Raw genomic sequence first — 9833 nt, 5'->3', positions numbered from 1 at the left:
GTAAACCTTGTGCATCCTCTGTTGAAAGGAGGCTCATCTCTCCTACTTGGGCAAGAGAGGAAAGCATTTTCTTATCATGTTACGAAACACAAAAACAAGCTTCACTGAAAGCCCCACTGGCTTCCCAGTGCACAAGTGCTAAGTGCACGTTAAGTGGTAACAATCTGACATAATAAGGGGATAGGGGAAGTAGCTATGAGCATTAAAAGTCCCATTGGAGCCCGTCTATGGAGACAGTGCTCTTTGATCCTTCCTTTGAAATTTCTTCTGTCTAAGCCTAAGCACCTCATTTCTCAGGAAGTCCAGCAACATGCATTTATATGCTCTAGATAAGGGGACCGGTAGCTCTCAGCACAAACTCTGCGCAGTCCACAGGCTCAAGTTAAGGGGCTGATATAGTTGGATGCTGAGCTGGTCCTGGGTGTACAGTTCTGAGGAAGATAGTCACTGGCCTGGAGGAGCTGCCTGTCCACCAAAACAGACGCAGGTAATAGAACAATTGCAAACATCTCGCTGCATCTTGCAGTAGTTCTGTGTGTGTGTGTGTGTGTGTGTGTGTGTGTGTTGGGGGGTTCAGGTACCTGACCCAGTCTTAGAAGAATCAATGAATGTTTTCCAAAGGAAATGGCTGTAATCTAAAGGATAAACAAAAGTTAGTCAGTGTATATGTAGTTGAGAGTGTTAACTTGAATTAAGTTTGGCCTCAAGCTGCCTGTATACATATAAGTTTGGCCTAAGAATCTCCCCATACATAGCGAACTGTAACCTAACTTGATGTGCAAACAGTCTATAGTTTAACCTCAGAGTACTCACTTACAATGAGTAACTTTCACAGCACAGTACAATGAGTTTCACAGCAGCTGAAACTCCACCAACCAGAGGCTGAAGACTGCCAAAATGGGACCAGCTAATGCAAATGCTGAGTGCAGCCAGGTTGTTTCTGTAGGTCATTTCTTTTTCTGTGGTTATAAATATAACCTGCACGTGTGGTGGGGTTGAGCATTCGGAACCATTTTTGCTCTAAATCATTACACAATTCATGAAGCATTTCATTGCTCAAATAAACTCTGGTGAATTTAATTTGTCCAAAGTCTTTCTTTCAACAAGAAGATAGAATGGAAAGGAAGGGACGGGTGACAGAGAATGGAATAGACAAACTAAGGGTGTCCACAAATGGAAGACGGTTTGGTGGGTGTAGAGCAAAGGCAAGAAGGAAACAGGAGAGAGTGAGAAATGAGACGACAGCCCTGTGTGAAGACACCGTTATTGTAGAGTTCGGGGCAGATTGACCCTGCAGATTTTAGATAGCACTGTAGTTGGAGTGCAAGTTTCATTTATTTAAATGACCCAAGCAAGGCTGGATCAGAGCAAGGAGAGCCTTAGCTGAAAACCTCACCACAGATAAAATTCCTAGAGATCAACTTAACAAGACATTTGCTAAAACTATGTAAGAAAAATTTAAAGCTTTCCTAAAAGACATAAAAATAGACATGGACAAGTAGAAAGACATCTTATGTTCTGAATTAAGATGACTCTACGTTACAAATATGTTAATTCTCCCCAAGTTAATATATATTTTAAATGAGTCCAATAAAAATACCAAACCATTTTCCATGCACACGCAAACCTCCCTTTCTGGTCCCCGCCCACCCCCACCCCCCACCGCCCACTTACTGAGAGCTAGAGAAAATGATGGCAAAGTTTTTAAAAACATAAATAAGCAAGAGTAGCCAAGAAAATCCTGAATAAGAACATCATTGAGGGGGGTGGATAGCCTTATCAAATTTAAAAATATTATCACATGGAATTATCTTTATAGCATAATATTGGAAATGTATTAGTTAGTTTTTCATCACGATGACCAAAATACCTGACATAAACCACTTAAGGGAAGAAAGATTTATTTTGGCTCATGATTCCAGAGGGTTCCATCCATGGTTACTTGGCTTCATGACAGGAAACAACTCAAATTCATATCACTAGCAGACAGAGTGAATAAAATATGGTGTGTTACCATGTGGATTACTAGGAAGTTTTTGAGAAGGAACAGTGAAGAGCTGTGGGTACAGATAAGAAGAGATTTCCAGAACATTATTGGGCTGGCAGAGTGCCTCATGTGGTAGAGCACTTACCGAACAAGTGTGAGGTTCTGAGTTCAAACACCAGCACTGCCAAAAATACTTTATTAAGTGAAAAAGCAATGTATAGACCAGAATATTTAGTATGCTAGTTTTTGTGTGTATAAAAGAAGTGGGAAAATGATAATAATAACTGCAAAGAAATGTTAAATTCCACTCAATTTTATAGCATTGCAAATTAAGTAGGTTTGTGTATAGTGTAGAATAAAGCAAATAAGTACATATCTCAATATTAGTAAGAAGACTTTTCAAAGATAGAAGAGAAACTAATATAAAATCAAAGTTAAGGGGAGAAAACCTGTATTGTAGATTTGAATCTGACATATTGATATGAAGTGATTTTTAAAAATATACATATATTTTATATCAGTCCATACAGAGGGACCGGGAGCAATGATACCTAATAACAATGAGAGCCCTGTCATCTAGATTTTGCTTTCTAAACGCCATTCTTCAAGACGAGAAATAAGGCTTCTCCATGGAATCACTAATCCAGTTCTGGAGGAGGGAAGTACAAAGTGAGCCTGGCTGTCTGCAAGTTCTCTGAGTTGATGGGGCCATGTTAACCATGAAGCCAGCTTGAAGGACTCTCAATGGTCAAATTCAGTGCATAAGCTTCAAAGAGAATACTGACTGTAAAGGAAGCACACTGAATAATAACATTGGTGACTCCATATTGATGCAAAGAAAACAAAAGGGGGAATCTCATTAGCCATTACTAAAAGTGATTTTTGTGTCATCTTCACATGTTAAAAATTAATAGTTAGCTAGGTGCCTGTGGTTCATGCCTGTAATCCTAGCTATGTGGGAAGCTGAGATTAGGAGGATCATGGTTGAGGCCAGCCTGGGCAAATAATTCACGAGACCCTTCTCCAAAAAAAATAACCAGAGCAAAATGGACTGGAGGTGTGGCTCAAGCTGTAGAGCACCTGCTTTGCAAGCATGAAGCCCTGAGTTCAAATCCCAGTTATATACATCTATATATATAACTTTATTTCTCTAGAAGAAATAAAAGCATATTCACACAAAAACTGTAAGCAAATGTGTATAGCCACATTTGCCAACACTAGAAGTAGCCCAAATGTCTTTCAGCTTGGGAATGACCAAACAAAATGTGCATCCACATAATAGAATACTGCTCAGTAATAACCAGGTACAAAGTACCCATCCACACAACATGCATAAATCTCAAAAGGGAAAGAAACCAAACTCAAAAGGCTACTTACTGTATGGCTCCATTTTTATGACATTCTTGAAAAGACTAAACTATAGAGCCGATGGGTAGATAGAGGGTAGGGTTGAGTATATACCAGGGCATGAGGTAATTTTTTTTGGTGGGAGGAGGGGGACTGTTCTATATCTTGATTATGATTGGGCTACCAAACCATTTGCCAAAATTCTTAGAACTGTCCATTTTCAAAAGGTGAATTTGCTGTGTGCAAGTTACAGTTCAATTCTTTTAAGAAAGTTACAAATGCCAATAACTGTGACAACTCTGGCCTGATGTCCAATGATATTAAAATGAAATTAATTAGCCAACAACTGCCAGGAGTTGTTGTCTTGACCCTTCCTGACTTGGGAAAGCAAATGTTAGGAGCTGTGGAGTGCTTTGGGTTAATGGAGGGAAAGAAAAGGCTGCGCACCAGGTAGGCAGGGGAATTGCCATGGGAGATTGCTCCTAGAGATTAGGCCAGCCCTGTTAGTTCATCTGGACACACATCAGTCAATGAAACCATTCATTAGCTAATGTTCCTTAGGGTGTCATTTATCAGCAAAACTAGTGCAAGCACAGCCCTAGGCTCTGCATACCTCAGGTGCTCAATAAATTTTTGTGCCTGATTTGCTAGTAAAATGTTCCGAGCTCAAGCTAATTCATCATAGGCGTATTGAACCCTTCAACTAAGTCATGAAACCTTAACCAAAATTTTTTTCCTGTAATGGTCCTGCTGGAGGTACAGGGACATGGTGGGAGAATTTTGGAAAATGAAGTCTGAATTCTGGAATGGTTTTGGTCCTGGCAACATCACTGATCTGTTGTGTCCTCCCTCGTATCTCATTGGCAAGCCTTAGTTTCCCCTCCTGTCCAGTGGGAATATTAGTTGCTGTTCTGAGCAATAAAGTGCATTTTGTGTAAGTAGTTTGTTAAGTGAACAATGTCATTTATGCAGGAAAGCAAGGTCCCAGACCCAAGTCCCCTCAGCACCAACGCTGGGCCCCCTCCACCCCTCCTCTGGATTGTTGGGATTGTTTGTTCTACCATTTTTACATCTGTGATATGGTACTGCTGCCTCCCCCAAGCCTCTGCTGTGCTCACTGTCACAGCCCCTAACAATGACTTGGATGAAAGAGGTAAGGAAAAGGGCAGAGGGTCTCTGCAAAGAAAGGAAGCTTGTAGCTTTTCAAGTTCAATGAGGCTTAGGAGGTTGGAAGGCTCCCCAAATAAAGGCCTGTTTAAAAGAACACCAAGGATTCAAAGCCCATTCTTTTCTCAGGCCTCTGACCATTTTCAGCCATTCCTCTCCAGTCATTATTTCACTCTCAAGCCAGGATCCCTGGACCTGTGATGACACAAATGGAATTACCTGGAAGGTCTGATGGGGTCAACCCTCAGAACTCAGGGTAGCAGGTGCAGGGGAGCCTCTATTCCCAGCCCCAGGGACTTGATATATGCAAATGCTGAAGCTATCAGGCCAGGGACAATAGACTGTCTTAATCCCCCCCAGCAAGGGGAGGGGAGGGACCCCATCCTGCCCCTCTCTCCTTTCAAAAGCCAAGCTCCAGGCACCCACAGTATGGAGACCTGCTCACACAACCAGGGATTCTTTTTTCTCCAGTGTACAGCCCCAGGGGAGGTAAGAGCCCAGAGGCCTTTCTAGGAGTCTTGCTCAGCCTGGAGTTGCAGAGGCTGCAAGAGGACAATTTGGGTGTTTTCACTAATTGGTGAGAACAGGAGAAAGCCCTTGGGGCCTGATGGAGATTTCTATGGTTTGATTTGGCTGTGCAGTGGAAACACTCTAGGAGTCAGCCTCGAAGGGGCATTTATTTATTATTTATTCGACTTAAGCTGAGGATTTGACTACGGCAAACCCCAGTTCTCATTTATTTGGCTTTGAGCTCAGGGAAAGTCACTCATCCCTTAGTGACTAAGACAGTGCTCCTGGTCCCCCAGCATTTAGAGTGGAAGAAAGATGGCCTCTGTCTGTCTGAAAGTTCTGACTTAAATCTCTACCTCCACCCCCAGAGAATCAGTGTCAGTTCCAAAGCTAGGTAATGAAAATTGCTCTCTTTCATATTGACTTTTTTCCAAGTAAACTATACGGGCTGGCCACTACACTAGGCTCTAAGGGTAGGTGCATGTTGGGGGTGGGGAATGTAGCTTAGTGGTACAGCGGTTGCCTAACATGAGCAAGGCCCTGAGTCTGACCCCTAGCCCCACAAAGCAAACACCAAACAAAGGCTCATGGTCCCTGATGTACAGAAACTATTTTGTCTCTTTCCGGCTCTCCCCTCCACTCATAATACAGCCATTAAACTTTCAAATGCATGCATTTTACTCTCATGAAAGAAAAAGTGAAATGCAGTGGTCAAGAGAATTAGGAAAGTTTACAAAGTACAGTATGATATTGTTTGTGTCTTGCCAATACTTCCAGACCTTTCCTTGTCTTCTTCCACCTTCCAGATAATTTATGAGGCCAGTTCTTTCACCAAGCTACCATGATCAGTGTTTTGGCCTCAGGTGAGTATTGCTCTCCCAATACTCCTTTTAATGCTGACCAAAATTTCTCTGGATTTAATTCCCCTTTTCTGGGTTCACAGCTCCCTTTACAACTGAAAGAAAAAGGTAAGTGCTGAGGTCCTTTCTGGTCTAGTCTCTGCCTCAAGAATAGGGAAATCAAGGCCTTTTTTAATCTCACAGTGAGTATTTCAGGTACTATCTGAGTTTTGTTTTATGGGTCAGAAACAGAGCTTTCTATGTAGCAGAATTTGAACTATATCTTTAGAGCTACAAGTCTGAGAAATTTTTCCCTACGTCCTCTGTCATATTTTCCTTTCTCATCTCTAGGGAGACTTGTTTCCTGGACACAATTGGCCAAATCTTTGCTAGAGGAGGCTCTCGGTTTGCCTAGGCTTTTGGTACTTGGTCAGGATATGGTAACTCTCTTCTAGACCTCCTGGCTGTGTTCAGGTTTGAGCCACAGTCCAGCATGAAACACAAGGTGGAAGGGCTGTGGAATTGCACTAAAGTTCTTCTGCCTCTGAGGCAGGCTAAAGTAGGGAAAGTTTGGGACTCATAGAAAAAAATACTGCATCTTAGATTAACCATGCTTGGGCTCAGGAACCACCCTCACCTGGCCAGGGACCACTCATGCCTCTCCCCACTCATTGATTATTGGATGAGAATCACCTGATTCTCCCTTTCCCTTAGGTTATCGTAGGTTTTAAAAGCACCTGAAGAGTAGAAACACACTCTCTTGGCTGGCAGACTCCACCTGGGCACTGCCATGTTCCCCTTTGTATTTTCCTTTCATAACTTTTAATAAACTCCCTTTACACCCACGTGTCCTGCCATGGATTCTTCCTTGTGGGATACAAAGAATTAGGAAGTCTTCTGATCACAGACTGCCCTGGTACTGTTAACAATTTTGGTGAGCTAGCCAGGAGTTAAACAAAATGTTATTGATTGTTTTCTTATAACTAATCTCTCCCTGTCCTCTGGCCCTGTACCCTTTCCCCATGCATGGGTCTCTCCCAATGCATCAGCTTCTCACCCAGAGCATGCAGCTAAGAGATGCTGGAATATGCTGCACTAGCCTATCCCCACAAAGTGCAATGAGACATAGAGGCCTTATGCACTCAACACTCCATAAGCCACTACTGTGCTCTTGTCCTGATAGAAACGCAGCTGGGGAGGGTGGAACCACAGAGGTGGCCAGTGCCACAGGGCACAAGTTTGCCATCTGGCCCGGGTGGAGAGGGTTGTCAGAACGGCCCACGAGGACTGCCTCCGTAGCTGCTGCCTCTTTTCTGTAGCTGCCTCCCCTCCCTCCTTCTCCCCTCTCTCTGCTCCCTTTCTCATCCCCAGGCCCAGGTAGCCACGTGGCACAGGAAGCATGTTAGCAATGGTGGGACTCAGCCATGGTGGCCACTCCAGCGAGAGTGAGAGGGCACACGCCATCTGACCAGCCCCAGACTTTAAACAGCCTTTGAGGTTTGGCTTGGTTCTCCAGCAGGAGAAGAAAAGATTCAGTGAATCCCTTTGGCCCTGGGGTGGTCTTCTAAGTTTTGGTCATTGTCTTGTTAGGAGAGACGTTGAGTAATCTACTGGTTCCTGCTTTAATTGATGTAGAATATCTGTTTGAAATTCCTAGCTTTTGCTCTGTCTAGCTCCTTGGTTTGGGTCTTTGTCTTTTTAAATTCATATGTAAAAACCAACCTGTCCCAAACATAGTTGTTTAAGATGTGGATTGCTCCTGGGTAAAAAGTGAATTAGGCTTTATAGTAGTGGCTAACTTTAGAATTTCCTGTGATGACCTCTGGGCTCTGGCTATCTAATCCTGAATAGAGATTAGTGGAGCTAGAAACTGGGGGCACATATCTGTGCCCCAATTATCTGGCCCCCCTATCAGCACCAGCCTCAGAGCTTCAGCTCAGAGAGTGGGAAGACAGCCTGGGAGCCAGCCCTGCCTCTCAGCACTAGCTGACACTCCAGCCCCTTCTCTCAGTGTGGGCCTAAAAAGAACCACCTAGCCAGCCTATGCAGCCTGCTGCTGCCCTGGCACCTTAGGCACTACAGCTGTTTGTTGCTGTAAAAGAAGTTAAATTCTCTAAGTAAAAACAGCACAGTTTAGTTAAGAATTGGACATTGGTCACCTATAAAGTATAATTCATTTACTCTGAAGGCAAAATTATTCTATTAATAAGATTTTTTTACACTAGAATATGAGTTTTAAATATATACTAGAGATAAGGAGAATTTCATGGTACTAAGTAATCATTGGTTTTGTTTTGTATTTTCCTTACAAAACTTTAACTGTTCTCTGATGATATTTTGCAAAGTATGACATAAATAACATGTTTTAAAAAATGTCCCATTACCTACAGAGAAAAAAATAGGCTTACAGCCAAGAGGTTAAAAAAAAATAGGTCCTTATTTGTGGATATTTTCAATAGGCAATTTATTTGGTATTTTCATTAGCATGCCTAACTCAGGGGTAAATGTCTTATTCCTATAACAGATTGCTATTTTGAGCCTGTACGTTGCATGTAACATGTCTTTGTGTTCCATTTGAGAGACACTTTGGAGAGTCCATGTGATCACAGGGAATGCTGCCACCATGATGAAGCCACTATGTTTCCAGCACCATCCTGCCACTCCCCAGGAATAGGTAACTCAAGGATGATGCCATCTTGCCATCCTCTAGAAAAATTATAAGTAACTTGTGATTAAAATTCTCTAAATTTATATAGCTTTTATACATGTTGTTTTTGATACATTAATCTGTTAAGGATTGGACAAAGAATAGGGTATTTGTGTTAAAGATCTGTTACAAACTACTTAGGAATCTAATCTGGTAAACATAATCACAAGGAAATGGTTTGTTTAAGAGTGCACTCTGAATTAATGTGATTGCTTTGTGTGTCATTGTGTGCTTTCTGTGTTTGTCTTTGTCTTCTACCAATTGTGGCCACTTAATTTTTACTTTTTTGAGTTCATTATGTATGCTTGTATTCTCTGGCATGCCTACATTGTGTGTGTGTGTGTGTGTGTGTGTGTGTGTGTGTGCAGATGTCTTTAGGATGGTTCCTAAACTACTTTTATAAAGTTAATGTGTACAACTGCTTAAAAGTTATCTAAAGTTCTAATCCCAATCAAGTCTAACTATTCTCTGCCTTAGGACTAAAGAAAATTTTTGGACAATAATCTCAATCTGTGTCATTCTACCATGAGTGTAATTTACATTTAACTCTTTTTAGGTTTATTGACTCATGTGTTCTTATAGATTGCTATAATTCAAAAGATGATTTAATTTAATTTTCTTCTTAGGTCTTTTAAGGTATAAGGTTACTAAGGTTTTATTTAAAACAGTGTAATCTAAATTCAGGTTTTTTACAAAGGTTATTTCATGATACAAATTAAGGTCTTAAAGCTTATAAGTTTAAAATTTAAAATTTGCCTGAAAGTTTTCTAAGGTCAAAATTTAAAGTACTAATGTGTGTTTAACTGTTGGGGATTTTTGGTGCTATACTTGTTTCCCCATTCTTCTCAAGTTTAAAAGCTGACTACAACCCCATGGCCTGATGTGAAAGCTGACCACAAGCTATGTGTTAGTACTAGCCAAGTTGACTTTGGTGCAATTTGGATTCTGTACTGGTTATAATAGTTTTGATGTTTTAATACTTGGGTTGGAATTCAGGATCGGCATCCCATTTAGGAAAGCCTCCTGCAGGGTTGTAAAAGACTGACCTGTTGGAGCAGTAGGAAGTCAGGGGACCCTGCTCCTTGTTTCACAGAGACATCTGCTGAGGCTCTTTAAGGCAAGCCAGGTCTAGAGGACCTGCAATCGAGACTGTCAAGATATAAGGCGGATGCCCAGAAGATCTTGGAATCGATATCGCTCTCTACCAAAGAGCAACTTTCCTCCTACCCTTTCTTCTCTCTCTCTCCACCAACCAGCATAGGAAGCCCTCATGCAG

At 41.8% G+C, this 9833-nt stretch overlaps 1 long non-coding RNA gene across 1 annotated transcript; it reads left to right on the top strand.

Annotated features, from left to right (window-relative positions):
• The first annotated feature begins 203 nt into the window (after positions 1-203).
• Positions 204-8658, top strand: LOC141414068 (uncharacterized). The gene is made up of 3 exons (XR_012439166.1): positions 204-487; positions 5818-5874; positions 8432-8658. It is a non-coding gene; the product is annotated as an uncharacterized lncRNA (long non-coding RNA).
• Positions 8659-9833: the final 1175 nt, after the last annotated feature.

The sequence above is a fragment of the Castor canadensis genome, chromosome 11 (assembly GCF_047511655.1).
Source record: "Castor canadensis chromosome 11, mCasCan1.hap1v2, whole genome shotgun sequence".
Lineage (NCBI taxonomy): Eukaryota > Metazoa > Chordata > Mammalia > Rodentia > Castoridae > Castor > Castor canadensis.
The sequence above is the reverse complement of the archived record's forward strand: the minus strand, read 5'-3'. Positions and strand labels throughout refer to the sequence as shown.